The sequence below is a fragment of the Taudactylus pleione genome, unplaced genomic scaffold (assembly GCF_031769625.1).
Source record: "Taudactylus pleione unplaced genomic scaffold, aTauple2 ptg000121l, whole genome shotgun sequence".
Lineage (NCBI taxonomy): Eukaryota > Metazoa > Chordata > Amphibia > Anura > Myobatrachidae > Taudactylus > Taudactylus pleione.
The window spans coordinates 1,737,327-1,755,823 of record NW_028284523.1 but is presented as its reverse complement, the minus strand read 5'-3'; the positions used below and the strand labels follow the sequence as shown (position 1 = coordinate 1,755,823).

General features: G+C 42.9%; 1 pseudogene; it reads right to left on the bottom strand.

Moving 5' to 3' along the window:
• Positions 1–13,590: 13,590 nt before the first annotated feature.
• On the bottom strand, positions 13,591–14,832 carry LOC148524117 (uncharacterized; annotated as a pseudogene).
• Between the last annotated feature and the right edge of the window lie 3,665 nt (positions 14,833–18,497).

The following is an 18,497-nucleotide window of genomic DNA, read 5'->3' as shown; positions in this document are numbered from 1 at the left end:
ATTAGTACCACCTGTGGATCTTTCAACATGTATCAGCCAGTGATAAATAACCTGTGCACCAACTAGGAGATATGGAAAACATGCACTGTTAGGGATGCACTGCTATGGAGCCCAATATGTACATATATGTCCAGGGCAGTGCTAGGTTCTTCTGCTGCTCCTCCAGGCTCCTGGACTTGCTCCAATAGTCTGGAAGGAATGGTGCTCACATCTGAAATAAAAACATTCAGCTGAGGCAGGATGTCCCTACTGCCGCATCTAATGGCTTACTGTGATCTCTGGTCCTGTATATGCTGCATTATGACACACATTAAAGCTGGTTAAGTGCTAATAATGCCCTCTTCATGGACTCGCCACACTCGCTCTAAAATCAAGCATTTGGAAACCCCCTCTAGATATCCTGCGTTTGCCACTGAATCCATTGATCATTCATATCTCCCCCATTATTCCTTCTATCCCCACTGCTGTTCACAAATGTTTCTATCTATTACACTTATCCAAACACACACTTCCTCTATTTAGTATTTGGAACATCATATTTGTCCTGTTACGTGGTGATTCAGATTAATAACTAAATGCCGGCTAGTAATAGGGAATATCCACTGTTTTTCAGCAAACTTAGGCCCTGATTCAGAGCCGGACGCTCTGACAGAGCGCTCGCTCTGAATCAGGGCAGACACCCCTAGTTTTTGGAGCGGCCTCCTGGCCGCTCGCATAGCTGTGGGTCACCACCCACAGCTATAGCGAGCGGCCAAAATGATGGTCGCGATGGTCAAGACCATCGCAACCATTGGGCTTGCGATGAGACCCTGCGGTAGCGTCTCGCTGCCGCAAGCCCTGGAGTGCTTTTGGCTCTATCAGAGCCAAAAGCACTCCCACTGACATCACTAGTGATGTCATTGGGGCCAGCCCCAGACGGTAGGCGTTCCCATGGGAACGCCTCCGTCTAGGCAGCCACGCCCCCGGCACGCCCACCAAAGGGGGCGTGCTGTCAATCACCATCGACAGCATGCCCCCTTTGGTGCGAGACCCATAACGACGGCTTGGCAGTCGTTATTCAGGTCTCGCGCATGCGCACGATGGATCTCGGGTCTTGCGCGTGCGCACTCGGGCAACATCAACCCGCTTGCGAGCGGGTCTGAATCAGGCCCTTATTACATTGAAAGATACAATATTTTACCCTCATGTCTAAAGTTTAATAAAAAATACTGTTATTTGACGATATAGTTATTGCATCATTTTTATTTAAAATCTACATCAAGGTTGAAGCGCTGTGGTCCTACAATAAGTTTGAACAAATAATCATTCAAATGTAGCACATTATTTTGGATTCTCCTGCTACTGCATATCGCATGCCTTGGATGTTGTAGAAATAGTTTTTCCACAGATTTAGGAGAGGGGGATTAGGGAGTATCTCCTACGTTTTCCAGCTCCTCCTTTTTCTTGGTCTACTTGTCAGGGTGCAGGAGCCTTAAATCTCATTCTCTACTTCAATTGATCATTTAATTAACCTTTTGTTTTGTAAATTGATCCAAAATATCTAAACTATTTTCATTGGTTCTTTGTAATCCTTTATTAATGGTAATGGGTGATGGAAATATCTTTTTAGTGTGTTTTTTTAACAGTGGATTCATGGTATAGTGTTTCACTATCATGTCCAAGCACGGCTTCTCTCGCCAGCACATGTGCAATGCCTCAGATTCAAGGGCGTTGGTCAACAATTTACAATAAATAACTTCATATCATGAAACACATTGCGCCTGATTCAGACCTGGTCGCTAAGCAGAGCTCGCTCACTAGGGGCGATTATCGCACGTCCGCGTATGCGTCAAAGTATGCATGCGCGAACCAGTCACTGCGGCCGGGAATCGTGCGCTCATAGTACACAGACTGGACGCTACTTTGACTGACAGCGCCGTTTGTGGGTGGTGACAGGGGAAGGTGCTTGTGAACAGGGGAGTGGATATGCGAACGCAGACGTGTCTGAGCGTCAAAACTGAGTTTAATGGGTGTGTATAATTAGCAAAGTAGCGTCATTGAACACGTCACTTGGTTGTATTTTAGCCTGAACTGATCGCAGTGCTTGCGGTGGGGTAGGGTGTACCTCAAGGGCTGCGAGCAGCTCCGATGGCTCTCGATGTTACCGATTATTCATACACCTCCTGGAGATGACGTGTGCTAAGAGAGAAAGGTGGGCGGCTTTATACTCCTGCGTGCACTCACTGCAGTCACTCTCTAAGACATAGAGGGCGTCCTTACGCCACACAGTGCGATCGCAGAATTTGCATACCCGGCCCCTTTTGGCAGCGAGCGATCGCGGCTTAGGGACCAGGTCTGAATCTGGGCATTTATACAAACCACTGTGGTTTTCATAATGCGATGTTGCACAAAGATATTTTTGATACATTTGACTGTTAAAAGTCTTGCGCATTGCAAACTCAGGCAATAAAATAAGGTATGATTTTGCAGAAGAAAAGCGAAAATTATACCTTGGCCCCATAAAGTACCAACTAATCAGCTCCTAACTGTTATTTTATGGGCTGTGCTTGAAAAATAACAGGAGCTGATTGGTTGGTACTGTGGGCCTCATTCAGACCGGTGCAACCGGGTCGATGTTTGCCCACTGGGCATGCGCACGTCGGAGCCGTCTCCGACGTGCGCATGCGCGATACCCGGCTAGCGACGGGCGCTTCGTCGCTCCGGGTGTCGCACCAAAGGGGGCGAGCTGTCGATGTTGATTGACAGCTTGCTCCATTTGGAAAGCGGGCTGGGGGGATGGCCGGCCAAACGGAGGCATTCCCAACGGATGGTGATGGTCGCGATGGTCAGGACCATCGCGACCATCACCCAGGTCAGTCGCTAAGCTGTGGGTGGTAACCCACAGCTTAGCTACCGACCAGGAGGCCGCACTTCAAGATGCAAGCGGCCGCCCTCATTCCGAGCGACCGCTTGCATCTAACGACCGGGCCTGAATGAGACCCAGTATCTCTCTCCACTTTATCTCTCTCCAAGCTCTGATAAATCTCTCCCATAGTGCTCAGGTCAAAAATTTAACTGTTACTGTAACATAAGAAATTTACTGTCAACATCAGCACATTTACTGCATAACTGTGTCATATCAGTTATCTGAAAATGAGAGGTTTCTCCATGCAGAATCTTTCCCTGGGTCTCTGTTATTAGTAACACAGAGAGGGTGTTGGCCCGTAGAGAGCTGGTCCAAGCCCCGGTTATTTTTGGGGGTGTGGCATAATCGCCTCCGTTGGAAATATTTATTTGCTGTGTACTGGAGAGGGGTGGGGGGGTGGGTGCTGTTGCCCATCAGCCAGGAGCTAGTCCAGGTGTTGAGGGGCAAGATCCGTTGCCCCCCTTCACAGATGGAGGAGATGGAGGAGATTGCTGCCTCCCTTGCCCCGCTGCAGCCCAGCACTCAGCACTGTGTGCTTGGCTGGGGATACTGTCAGGTGAGAGAGAGGAGGTCTACGGAGGCAGACCCGAGCCCCTCCAACAAACCCGAGTCTGGGTAATCAGTACCTGCTTACCCCTCGGTGTCCCTTCCCAGGAGACATTATAGAATGGCAACCAAGCAGTGCTCCAAGGACTAACCACAACTTTTCAAGATCCCCAATGTAACAGTGATCTAGTTGGAAAGTTCCATACTTTTTGGTTGATCAGTGTGGAAGCAATAATATACGTTTTGTGAATGAATAATAATGAATAAGAATTCTTTCTTTTCATTTTAAGTATTATTTGTTGTGACAAACCAAGTAAAACTACCGTAATTTAGGCTTTTGGATGATTTTTTTTAATTTTATAATTCCCTTCATTTTGCTGCCCTTTAAAACTTGATATCTCAGGTTGCCTAAATATAGGTTCATTCCTAAATGTCCCAATGCCTATTTATACATTAATGTAGGGCTGAATTAAGATTTGTGGATGCACCAGAGCAAATAACTTTTCGTGGTCCAAAACATCATTGACTTGAATGCACCCAACTACATTAGAATAAAATAGCACCATCAGTATTATAATTAGGGATTGGGGAATTAGGGAGTAGTTCAAAAGTTATTGTAGCCCGAATTCTAAAGTACAATAATGCTTTGTTTTTTTTCGACTGTTTCTGGCATTTGCAGTCTGAGCCAGTGATCCTACATAAACCATATGCAACAGGGAGCCTGCAAAATGAGGGTTAAGTCAACAAATGAGTGAATTCATGCAAAAATTAAATGTACTGCATATTGGATTACTTGGAGTTTAGTAAATAACCCTGGTATACTTATTACATGAGTGGACTAACCTAAGGATTTGTTTACCATATAGGCTAAAACTTTACTGCCACATAACTTTTTCAGGAATGACAGCCCCCTAAATTCTATATATTTTCCTATGATTGCAGTGGTATGACGCATCAAGGCGATATGCTTCAGCCATACTTGACACATTTTCCAATGTGCTAGTCCTAATGTGCTCCCAACCACCACACAAACTAAAGGCAGACATTTTATGTGCTGAGCCAATATTTAGGTACAGTCTATATCCTGGGCAGCACAGATGGTGTAATGGTTAGCATTACTGCCTCACAGCACTGAGGTTGTGGGTTCGATTCCCACCATGGGCCTAACTGTGTGGAGTTTGTACTCCAGTTTCCTCCCACATGCCAAAAGTATACTGGTAGGCTGATTGGCTCCCAACAAAAAATTAACCCTCGTGTGTATGTGTGTGTGGGCATGTGGTAAGGAACATAGATTGTAAGCTCCACTGGGGCAGTGACTGATGTGAATGGCGAAATATTCTCTGTAAAGCGCTACGGAATATGTGTGCGCTATACAAATAACTGGTAATAAATAAATATCCTAGGAACAGTAACAAATTCAGCCAAATTTAATAAAGTGAAAAAAGTAACCTTTCTAAATCAAGAAATTAATGATTAACACAGACTTACTCTTGTGAATGTCAAGCTCAAAAGTCAAATAGTGGTTATATCTACAGTATGATTGCAATTTTTTTAAAACTGTGAATTCTTGATGTGATGATATGGTTTTATTTTAGAAGTAGTTTTTTTTTCATGGTGAGATCAAACAATTGTGAGTGCAAATGATAACAGTTAATATAATTGTATTGAGGTATTTATAATATAAAACTTTCCTCCTTGATAGCTTATTTTAAAGAGGTAAGTTTCACCTATCAAACACAATTTGTAGAAGCAGCTTAACCTATAACTTCCAGATTCTATGTTGTAAAAGTTATATTTCTAGTCCTATGCCTAATAGATAGCTATTTAATTAGCACAATCCAAATTTCAAATGTAAACCTAGCACAACCATAAAGCCTAAACTTAGCATTACTACAAACTCTAAACCTAGAGACACTAAGGGTTATATTTACTAAAGGTCAATATTAATCGATTAATAATCAATAAAAATTGAGCAATATTGATGTTGTTTCTGGGGCTAAATCATACATTTACTTATACTAAAAGTATCAAATCTAAAATTGTCTGTTAGTAAATGTGTGATTTCCCCAGAAACACAACATCGATGTTGATTGATTTTGATCAATTTTCATTGAATGAAAATCAACCTTTAGTAAATATACACCTATAAGACTGGACAGTGCTTGTAACTTATCGCAGTTTTAAAAGTCCTTTCTGTGTCACCATTTTAAGGAGTTTAAAAGTTTAAGTGGTAAATCTTTTTGCTCCTCACCATAACTACAATAGTTCCTAGTGAGGAATCAGAGAGAATATCATCTAATTATTCCTGACCTTCCTTCAACACAGTCGTGCTGAAACTAGTTTGACATTTCCATGTAAAGTTGTGTCATCCTTTCTTGTGAACCAGAAAATCAGACTTCCTTATGACAGTAAAGCTACAGTGTCAGTTTTGCAGGCTGATATCACACTGACAGACAGCACAACTGAAACAAATGTTTACCAGGAAAAGTTCCAACTTTTATTCCTTTGTGCTTGAACATGGTTACTTTCTGCCTTAAAGCAGTTTTAATTCTAATTAATATTCTGTGTTTTAATTAGCAATGGTCATCTCCTCTTGTTTACTGTTCCTCAGATGCCCACTGTCATTACAGTCTATGCCTGGTAGACTTTTGTAACACTTGGACTACAGGTATTAAAATAAGGAAACATTGCTTATATGCAAATTTTAGTTTATTAACCAGAAGTTGCCTGGCGTTTTTTTTTTATATTTGCATAGGCATGCACAGCATATTACATTAGGGTGTGCACCACCGGAAAACATTTGTAGTTCTGCTTATGGGGGTGTCTAGAACCAGTCAGGGTGCAAGTCTAGCATTGCCTTAAAGTCATCAATTAACTTCTTATCATAATTAAACTCAATCATTCAAATATCATGTCCCACGCAATATTCCTACATTATTCCACATCTTGCTAACCCATGACCTTGAGTGGAGATCCGAACGCAGGCGTGCCTAATTATACGAACAGCGTTTTATGGCAGTGCATACGGTTTATGGGAGTGCATAATTAACAAAGTAGCGTCATCTCACATGTGACAGATTTTTACACTCACATGATCGTAGAGCTTAAGAGAGGGTATGGTCAACCTTAAGCTCTACGACCAGTTGCGATGGTTCCCGATGGTCTCGATTAATCCTTATATGCCCGAAGATGACGTGCAATGCGTACGAGAAGGGGGCGTATTTTTTTTAATTCCGGCCTCTTCCTCCCCTTGGTCGGCCAGCTATCGATCCGAACTTAGGGACGCAACTTGCGAGGGAATCATTTGCATATCCGGCCCCTTTTCCCGTACGACCGTGCGGCCGCTTCGACCAACTCTGAATGAGGTCCGAAGTCCCTACTGAACCATATGCTTTTGCTGACCTTGTATAACATATAAGCACTGTGTATTGTATGGACAGAATGGAGGTATTTTATTATTAGATCCAGATATGACAATATTTCAGGAGAGTCTGTGGAGCCCTGGGAGTAAATTTCTATTGATTTTTACAAATGAATGATGTCTATAAAATACTACCTAAGAAGGATGTATTACTGGTTTGTAAAGTGCTGCAATGTTCTACAGCACCAGACATCGGACAAAACAGTGCATGCACAATGTTAGACAAAAAAAGTGCTGGTAACAAAGGATAGGACAGGTCCTGCTTAAAAGCTTTCATTCTAAGACAAAAGAAGCGAATGTGGCTCAGTGGAGCTCTGGGACCATAGTGAGGGTGTACTAGTGTAAGCAGTATACTGTAGATGGGAGTAGGGAATACTTGATTACTCTCCCGGGATGGTCGGGAGCCTACTGAAAACTGTGTGGCACTTCCGGCCCCCCGGAAGAGTGGGCAAGTCTCCTGACCAGCGTCACCTGCCCGCACCTCTCCACCATTTTCTGCTTTCGTCCCTCTCCGGTATGCGCTCCTCCCTTGTAAGTGGGCGGTCTGGGGGAGCCGATAACGCTATTCGCGATGAATCGCGTCATTGTGGACCCACCCCCGGCTGCACAATGCCGGTAATCTCGGCATTGTGTAGCAAGGGCGTGGCCGCGATGACACAATCGTGACATCCCGCCCCTCCCCCAAATTCAGAGAATTCCCCCCTGCTATGCCGATCTGGCTTCCTCCTCCCGGAAGAGGCAGCCAGATGGTCGGTCACTCTGCAGCATGAGATGTAGGAAGCTGTGCTATTGCTGAGAGCATTGCAGGTGAGCATAATTGGATCTGGAATCTGGAATACACATACACTCACGCACACACGCACATACACACCTCCCTCCATATATGATTTGGTGCAATTTTCTTTCATCCACCCCACCCTATATACTGTAGCTTTTTAAGCACCAATCATTGAGACTGGTGTCATAAACATTTGTGAAATTTCACAAATGACTGTGTAATATAAAATTACATAAAACAAACACATAGACCAAATAGTATAAAAAGTTAGATCCTTGTCAATTATGTTTCCAAGTAGTTTTTATAAATAGTGCATGTACAATTCAGCCTAACTTTGCTGGAGGGCTGGAGAGCGTTACAATACTGAGTGTCTGCAGGTAACAGTGAAGCATGGTGGAGGTTCCTTGCAAATGGAGTTGGGGATTTGGTCAGGATTAATGGTGTCCTCAATGCTGAGGAATACAGGCAGGTACTTATCCATCATGCAATACATCAGGGAGGCCTTTGATTGGCTCCAAATTTATTCTGCAGTATGATAACGACCCCAAACATACAGCCAATGTCATTAAGAACTATCTTCAGTGTAAAGAAGAACAATGAGTCCTGGGAGTTATGATATTACCCCCACAGAGCCCTGATCTCAACATCATCGAGTCTGTCTGGGATTACATGAAAAGACAGAAGGATGTGAGCAAGTCTACATCCACAGAAGATCTGTGGTTAGGTCTCCAAGATGTTTGGAACAACCTCTCTGCCGAGTTCCTTCAAAAACTATGTGCAAGTGTACCTAGAAGAATTGATGCTGTTTTGAAGGCAAAGGGTGGTCACACCAAATATTGATTTAATTTAGATTTTAATTCTGTTCACTCACTTTGCATTTTGTTTATTGATAAAAATAAACTATTAACACTTATATTTTTGAACGCATTCTCACTTTGCAGCATTTTTTCCACACCTGCCTAAAACTTTTGCACAGTACTGTTTATGTGTACATTATACAGACTATTAGCTCCTTACCCCTCTAGAGATCAACAGAAAATTGCTCTGTTCTGCAGATTACACTGGTTAACAAAGATTTTGTTCTACGCAACTGATTCTGATATACTTTTTCATGCTGAATTCAAATAAGGTTTCCATAGTTTTTTTTGTTCCAGCAAAAGCTCTTTAGATTATTTGGAACCAAAATAGTAGCAAACATAGGGCCTGATTTAGAGCCGCTCGTAAGCGGACGTTCGTTCGCTCCGAGCGATGTTCGCACAACTGCGCATGCGTATGGGTTGTAATACTCATGCGCGAACCAGTCATTGTGGTCGGAAATTGTGTGCTCGCAAAATAGCCAATGCCTGCTAATTTGAGTGACAGAATGAGGCGTTTGTGGGTGGTAACAGGGGAAGGTGCTTGAAAACGGGGAGTGGAGATCCGAACGCAGGTGTGCCAAACGGTCAAAACGGGCGTTTTAAGGGTGTGCATAATTAACAAAGCAGCGTCATCGACCACGTCACTTGGTTGTCTTTTAGCCTGAACTGCTCGCATGATTGCGATAGGAAAATGCTACCACAAGCACTGCGAGCAGTTCATACGCCTTTCGATGTACTCGATTAATCTAATAAATAGCGGAGATGACGTAGGATGCGAGCGGCCAGGGGGCGTTTTTAAAAAAATAGCGAGCGCATGTTTCGTTCGCTCGTTCAGACATAGAGGCGTCAACAGACCGCAAAGAGCGAGCGCTCTATTTAAATATCCGGCCCCTTTTTCTGACCGAGCGAGCGAAATAGCGTCCGGCTCTGAATCAGGCCCACAGCTATATAAACTATTTGTATAATATAATATTTAATACTCCTCTTATTGTTCCAGAGAAAATGTATGTGCCTCCATTGCACATTAAGCTTGGGCTGATGAAGATTTTCATCAAAGCTATGGATAAAACCGGTCGTGGATTCACCTATGTGAGGAAAAAATAAAGAAGGGTGTTTTTTGTAGGATCTCAAAATCAGGGAACTGCTTTGAGATAAAAAATTCGACACAGAGCTTAATGAACATGAAAATCAGCATGGTTATCATTTTAACAGAATTTGCAATAAATTTTTGGGAAATCACAAAACTACCATGATGTTATAAATGACCTTCTGACTTCGTTTAGAGCTCTTGGATGCAATTAGCATCGAAAAGCCGAGATTGGCAAAAAGCTAGATGTTTTTGCCTTATTAGTGTTTTGAGGTGAAGTTTTAACCTGCTTACTCAATGCGCGCACCCAATTTTCACCATTTTTAATGGTAAAACAGGCAAAAACGCATATGGGTGTATGCAACGAATAGCGGAACCAGCGAAAAGGCCAGTTTTTTGGGGGGAAATCAGTCTGTACCCCCAATAAAACTTAACTGACCTGGGGAATCAATATAGAAGTGTATTATTATCCATAATAAAAGTAATTAGGGATCTTATTTTGAGTCAAAGGGCTGTTTTATGCATATTTGCATAAGTGTGGAAAAATTATATTAAGCAATGTCTTTGAAGGAAAATAATTGTTATAGTTAAATTGGGGGTACATGTAAATGGATACTAGGATATTTTGGGGTTTGTAAAGTGCAGAATAAATAAATGTTAAAAATACACCTGCTGCAGCCTCCTGCAATCTTAAAAACACCTGTACCATCCATACAGCACCCCAAAATGCCTGTCTCAGTACTTAAGCTCCATTTTCCAACACTTGTTGCATTTTCGCCCAAAAAATTACGTGTCTTTTTTGGGGTCAATTATGATCATTTTACATTTTTTTTTGCCTAATTAGTCATAAGGGGGGGCGTGTCCTAAGGATTCTGAACCAAGTCCCCCCCTTTTTACCCCAAAATTTGGATTTTGCACTTCTTTTCTTCTGTCTTCTGGTGGAGAAACTTTTTCGCCTGTTTTTGCCTATGGAGTTTTCGTCTAGGCGAAAATATCCTGGAATTGAATAGGGCAAAAACTTTTTGCCGATCGCATCTGAGATGGCTCGCTGGGTATTGTCTTCCCGACACTTTTCCTCAAACAAGTCAGACAGGACATTGCTCTCTTTCCAGCTTGAGAAGAAAAGCCGAGTGCACACCAATATGCTCTGACCAACTTGCACATACCTTCTTTTCCCAGATGAGTCAGACCATGCGCTGCCTCAGCCAAGCTTGGGTAGTATGCCCTGGGAGCAACAAGCCTACCTTGTCCATCTATCCAGCATCCAGAGGACTCCTGACCACATCCCTTCGATCTCCAGACTGCCTTTTCCTGTAGGGAACACAAATCTTGCATTTCAATTAATTTCTGTGTGTCTATTGTCTGGAAGACCATCACTTTGTTAGTTGGTATATTTATGTGCAACCCTGCTACCCATTTGGCAGCTTCATCTGCTCTGTTATTGCCCATCGACACTGGGTCTTCCTCGCATGTGTGCGCTTTGCATTTGATGACAGCTACTGCTTTTGGTAACTGAATTGCTGTCAGAAATCCTTTTATGTGCTGTGAATGCGCTACTGGTGTGCCTGCTGCTGTCATAAAGTTCCTAAGATGCCAAAGAGCCCCAAAATCATGTACTACCCCGAAGGCGTACCTAGAATCCGTGTATATGTTAGCTGATTTACCTTCTGCCAACTCACACGCTCTCCTTTACAACAGCATAACCTGTGCATAATTTTCCTGTGTCTGTCTGCCTATGACAACTCCCATCCATGTAAAACGTCAAATCTACGTCTTCTAATGGTGTGTCACGTATGTCTGGTCTTGCAGTAAAGGTCTGATTCAAATACTCCATACAATCATGTGTGTCAGTATACCTGTAAAACTCACCTTCAACCAGAACCTCACCTTCCTTCACCATTTGTGCATCTCGAGGCACATATGGTAAGTATGTTACTGGATTTAACGTATTGCACCGTTTAATGGTAATATTTGCAGGTGCTATTAGGGCTAGTTCCCATTTCATGAACCTTGCTGAAGAGACATGTCTGGTTTGGGCCGAATTTAACAAAGCAGATACAGCATGCGGTGTATAGACAGTTGTATCATGCCCTAATACTACATGCTCGCTCTTATTTACCAGAAGAGCAGTTGCAGCTACACTTCTTAAACACGTTGTGAGTGATCTTGCCACAGTGTCCAATTGTGCACTGTAATATGCTACAGGTCTACTAGCATCAACGTGTTTCTGTGTAAGGACACCTGCTGCACAGCCATCAGCTTCCGTACAATATAATTCAAAGGGTTTTTCATAATCTGGTATTCCCAGGGCAGGTGCTTTTGTCAGACTATCCTTAAGGTTAAGGAAAGCCTGCTCTGTCTCCTCAGTGTGTATGACACGGTTGGGTTTTGAGGATGAAACTAAGAGCCGGACGCAATTAGAGCTCGCTCGTTCAGAAAATAGGGGTGGCTATTCAAATGAACCGTTCACTCTTTGCGGTCTGTTCATGCCTCTAGGTCTGAATGAGCAAACAAAACTTGCAGTTGTTTTTTGGGAAACTACGCCCCCTGGCCGCTCGCATCCTACGTCATGTCCGCTATTTATTAGATTAATCGAGTACATCGACCAGGGTATGAGCTGCTCGCTATTCTTGTGGTTGGTTTTTGCTACCACAATTTTGCGAGCAGTTCTGGCTATAAAATAACCCAGTGACATGGTCAATGACGCTGCTGTTTTAATTATGCACACCCATAAAACGCCCGTTTTGACCTTTAAGCATGCCTGCGATCGGATCTCCACTCCCCGTTTTCAAGCACCTTCCCCTGTTACCACCCACATACACCTCTTTCTGTCACTCAAATTATCAGGCATTCGCTATTTTGCGAGCACATGAATTTCGAATGCACTGACTGGTTCGCACATGCGTATAACGATCCGTACGCATGCGCAGTTGGGCAAACATCACTCGGAGTGAACGAGCGGCCGCTTACGAGCGGCTCTGAATCAGGCCCCAAGTCCTGCAATGGTAATGCCAAAATAGAAAAACCTGGGATCCACGTTCTGCAGTATCCACACATGCCCAAGAAGGTATGGATTTGCTGCTGGTTTTGTGGCAGTGTCATGGTCTGTATGGCCTGAATTCTGTCCATTGTCAAGTGTCGTAGCCCGTGGGTTAGACAGTGTCCCAAGTATTTGACCCTAGTCTGGCATGGCTGTAATTTGTCCTTTGCAACCTTGTGCCCTGTTTGTGAGAGATGAAGCAATAACAGTTTAGTATAATTTAAACATGACATAAATGAATCAGAGCACAACAACAAATCATCTACATATTGAATGAGGACAGACCCATTGCTTGGAGCCTGCCAACCACTCTCCAAGTTAACCATTACAGGGGCTATATTTGCCATCAAACCAGTGTCCTGTCCATCTTTGGTCCAGAGGGAACCCGGTATTTGCAATATCATTTGTTTTACCTGAGATGGACTTTGTTCTAAAACAGCAGAGTGCAACATTAACATTTGTGGTGTATCCAATATATCCTGTACCTCATGCGCAACCTTTTCCGGTATATCTAGGAATATACTGTCAGCGTTACAGTATATGACACATCCCATTTTACACAGCAAATCCCTTCCCATCAGGTTAGTAGGAGCCGCTGCTGCCAGGAGAAAGGAATGCTTGGTTTGCAGCAGCCCGATAGTAATATCCGCAGATCTGGTTAAAGGGTAATGCTGTATCCTCCCCGTTACTGCCATTGCTGGTATGGTCTTGTTGGCAACCTGTAAATTACATGGAGAAGTTATCACGGATCTGGTCACCCCTGTATCTACAAGAAAAGTGTGTTTAGTACCAGATATATCAACTGTCATTGTAGGTTCTTCTCTAGTATTCTCAGTTAACCTGACTTGCTGTAGACTACAGGTATGACCTGACCCCTAGCACTGACCATCATCCTCCAGCAGAGCATTGGCTGTCAGTATGTGAGCAGGTAACCGCTGGAAATTCCCTGAATCTTGCTAGTGCTCTCTCTGAGTGTACCTAGGTGGCCCCCAATTTCTCGATTTACAGTCCCTCTTTAGGTGTCCTTCTTTATTGCAATTATAACACCTTTGTGGTTCATACGTATTGTAGGTTTGTGTCCGTGTATATACTTCCTGTAGAGCTTGAATGCTCGCTGCCATTAACTACTCACTCTGTGCCTCTTTCTTCCTGGAAATGTTCTTATCGTGTTCTATGGCAGATTCTCTAAGTGCATCTACAGTAATTCCTCTCCAGTTAGGTACAGAGGTTTGCACCCTGGTCTTTAGATTATCTTTGAGACCATCCATTAGTACCGTAACAGCAACTTCCCTGTGGTGTACATCATTTTTAATATCTGCTATCCCTGTGTACTGGGTTATTGTTAGCAGTGCTCTGGTGAAATAATCTGCTGCAGGTTCACTATCTTTTTGTTTAATAGTGAAGATTTTACTCCAGTTCACTAGCACTGGAAAATATATAGCCAATTGCGTGATTATACGTTTTATATTTACCTGATTATCCTCATCCGTTAAGGATTCATCTTCCTCCAATACACAATCTTTAATAAACTTTTGTACATCAGTATTGGAAGGGAGACAGGCCCTTAACACCACCCGCCAATCTTTATTAGTTGGCTCATGAGCATTACCTAAATCATCAACAAATTTCTGGCATTTGGCTAATTGTTTCCTAGGATCTGGGAAATCTGACATAATTGAATGTAGTTCTGCTCTCGTCCATGGACAATGCGCTGCTACATTCCTGATGGGAACTATACCATCTTTGTCCGGTTTCCCATTGGGAACTGCAATTGTACGGACAGGATGTACACCTACCACATCACTATGTTCAGGATTAACAATTGGACTTATTGTTTCAGTACTATGGATGTTACCTCTCCTAGTACGGTCTCCACTAGTCTCACCAATTTCAGCTGCTGACCCTGCTGGTTGGATCGCTGCCTTTCCTCTCTGTGGAACATCTAATATATTAATAGCATGTGTAATGGCTGAAATTACAGTAGGTTCATCATCTTCTACAATAACAGTTTCCTTAAGGTGACTTAAAAAAACAGGGTACAAGTTACTTATTACAATTTTTTTATTTTTGGTATCGGCTGTACTTTCACCTGCAGTCACATATGGCTGCCGAGGTGCGCATGCGCTATCTCCTTTATGCGTGATAATGCTACCTTGCAGCATGGGTACGCTACCTGTTGGCATGCTGCTTTGCGGCATGAGTACGCTGCTTTGCAGCATGCTACTTTGCAGCGTGCTGCTTTGCACCATGTTTACACTATTTTGCGGCCCGCCATTTTGTGGCGCACAATTTTGCCACGTGTTCCCCTCGTGCAGCCACAGCTTTAAGCAATCATTATACTTTACCCTCTTTTTCAAAGATTTTACTAAACATATGTTATCTCTAACATTACTCAGAACCTCTGAATCGAAACAGCCAACTTTGGGAAAGAGTTTCATACATTCTTTGGTCATCTTGACCCATATGTTGCAGTACACAGTAGCATACTCGCCATACTTCACATTCATTATATACCTCGCCAATCCAATCGGCCCATTCATAAGCAGCACCTCATCGACCATCCCTAGCAACTGCTTAGCACCCATCTGGGACAACGCTTTGGCTACTTTTGCTAAAGATTTTGACCGGTGGATGAATTAAACAAGCTGCGTCCACTCATTGTGCACCGCCAACCGCTAAGCATTTTTCCCTTAGCGTGCACAACGAGGAAACAGAATTATTCTGCTCTCCGGACAAATTATACCAAGCTTTGTCCGACCGCTTCCTACTTTGAGTTACTCTCCACTGGTAACCTTGCCAGTGATTTCCTCCACCACAACCAATTCACAATCATGGTTCACACAACCATGCGGTTCGATCGCAATGCCCAGAGACACTAACCTATCAATGGACTTTTGCGATTACAATTGGAAGTCGACCGAGAAACAACCTCAGGTTTCTTGCCCAGTTATACCTGCTATGTATACTGCTACAGTTGTCCTACCCGCCTCTTGGACACCTTGCCAGCCCTGTCTATTTTCAACAGTTCAAAAAGCAAAAACCTCTCCATTTTTCTTTTTCCTTCTCTGTCCCTGGATTCTAATCAGCGCTACTTAGATCACCCATAAACTGATATTCGGTTTCACAGCATAGAGTACAAAACAGGTTTTAAACAGATTGCGTTCTTACCCGTATGTGACGCACATCCACCCTGTGTTGAGGAACCGAATTTTCCCGTAGCGTGATCTCAAGGCCGAGCCCCCATCTATAAATACTTATCAGTCGCTATTTAGTGCTGCTAGTCACTTTAGAAAGAATTGCGTTCCAGTCCAATTGTGTTGTTCCAAAGCACAAAAAGTTGTTTATGTATAAAGGGGTAACACGATGTAAGAGTTAACAATTAGAGTAAAAAGCAATGAAAATAGTAACAGCCGATACATACGCTTGCGCACTGGTCCCAGTATACAGTCATTCAGTCCTGATGTCTGCGGTCGCAAGAAGATACCTGTACACTGAGGTCAGCACACAGCTTATATACCTTACAGGTTTCAGAGTTAACAAAGAGACAAATTGACAGGTTCTTATTGGTTCTTGCTTCTGGTCAATCTGGTCATTGGTCGGCTCATACGGTGTCATCAGGGGTTTGTCTCAATCCTCCAACGGTCACATTGTGTAGTTTCCTGCCAAACAACTGGTTAAAACTGGCTACAACACTGCATGCAAGTTATAACATTCTATTCAATAACTTCCTATCATCCATAACTAGCGGACGCATGATGCGACTTCTTTGCCGATAGATACGGATGTCTGTAAATAAACAGGGATTTAGTATGATACCAAACATGACATGTCCACTATATTCTGAATCTTATTCTGAATCTCTTTTAAGTACATCTTACATCATAATTATTAGCTAAAAATACCTTTAATAACTCTGGTTATTATCTATAATGTGTGGGAACCATTCTATATGTATGCGTTCGCATATGTGCATCTGTGTATTGAAATAGCAAATATGCATCTATGTGTATGTATGTGAATATATACAGATGAGAGTATGTGCATACGCATATGAGCGTCCGTGTATATATATGTGTGTGCGTTATGAGCATCAGCGTATGTGTGTTGTGAATACGCAATTTAGCGCATCGGGTTGCACCGACGCAAAGTAGTGTCCTAGTAATTCATCATCATACCATAGACGACTATATCGTCAGATAATAATTGTTCAACGATCATAACCAATTATTTGACTTTGACACTTGTTACCTGTGTGATTTAATGGCCTAATTACTGCAAAGCAAAGTGGAGCCTCGATTTACATGATATGTGATATTGACTGCTGATTCTATTTATCTTAAGCTATCTCAACCTCATCATGGCCCCTAAAAAATAAAGGTATCCAAGTCTGTCTCTCGGGTCGTCTTCTTCAAATCTTATCCTCAGCCACCCAAACCTAAAGGGGTTAGAGTCTCTGATTCTCAAAATGGGTTCTCATTTCTGCATTGGGAGTGTACACTCATCACCTTCCAATGCAGGCCCATCTCAAGGGCCAGTTAGCAACAGTGAAGCCCTTATGGTAGGCACTATGAAACAGCTATTGTCCCAATTCAAGAAAGGGATTGCAGCAGACTTTTGTGCCACCCTGCAAGCATGCCAACAATCTATAGATGATCTAGGTGGGCAGATGGATCATGTAGAAACTAAAATGGAGGAGGTGGTTGGTTCTCTCAATTAACTAATAGTGCTACATGAGCCTTTACAAGCTGAGGTGATAGCCCTCCGGGATACGGTTGGAGATTTGGAGGATAGATCACATCATAACAAATTATGAGGAGTACCTGAGTCACTTGCCATCATGACTTTGCTTTTTAAGAAGCTTCTTCCTTAAGCCCAGTCTTCTGACCTTCTCATAGACCGCATCCATAGGCTTCCTAAGGCCCAAAATGCTATGGATGTGTTAATGAGATTCAATTACTTCCATATCAAGGAAGCACTGTTGAAGGCTGCTAGACCCTCAGACGAATCAACCGAGATCCTTGGCGGTCTTCAGATCTTTGGTGACCTTTCTCAATCTATATTTGCTAAGCGTCGCTCTCTCCATCTTATTACAAGTGCTTTATTGAAAGCAAACATTCTATATCATTGGAGATTTCCTAGATGGCTACTAATTTCTCATAATGGCGTCACTGTCTCGATTACCACTCTAGTGGAGAGTATAAAAATCCTCTCTGGGTAGAATGTTGCTGGGACTACTTCATGCTCCTCTCCAGACTGTGGTCTTTAGTGGGACTGGTCCATGGTGGGTTCACAGATATAAGTATTGGTATATTTCTCTGTATTCAATTAGGTGAAGGTTTTTAAAAACATTTTTAGGGCTGACATTTTTTTGAGCACCTCCAGAGCAGGTCTAAATTTTCCTAAAATCCATATTTTAAGGAAATATTAACGGCACTTGCTGTGGAGCCCTTTGGACACCCCCTAATGACTGTGACAGAGTGGGTCTCTTCCACATTCTAAGGAAAGGGTTAACCTCCCTGTAGTTAGGGAGGAACCACACCCTTACCTCAATTAAGACCAGCTAAGGTATAAAAACATGGTAAGTTTTGTTAGTCAGTGAAAATGTGAGGGAGAGATTGCACCTTTAGCAGCTCTCTCTATGCTGGACAATCTGAACCATGACTGTGCTGGGAATACTCTGCTTGTTTGAACTGCTGTCTCATGTAAGCTGTATTATTGTTCCTGAACTGTGTTTGCCTTATGACTGGCTCTGCCTTTTCAAGTCTGGAATAAAAAGCTTACCTGTTTGCATCATCTCAGTCTCCCATTGGTCATCTGAATTTACCCACTACATTGTGGTGACAGAAGTGGGATAAAGTGGGTC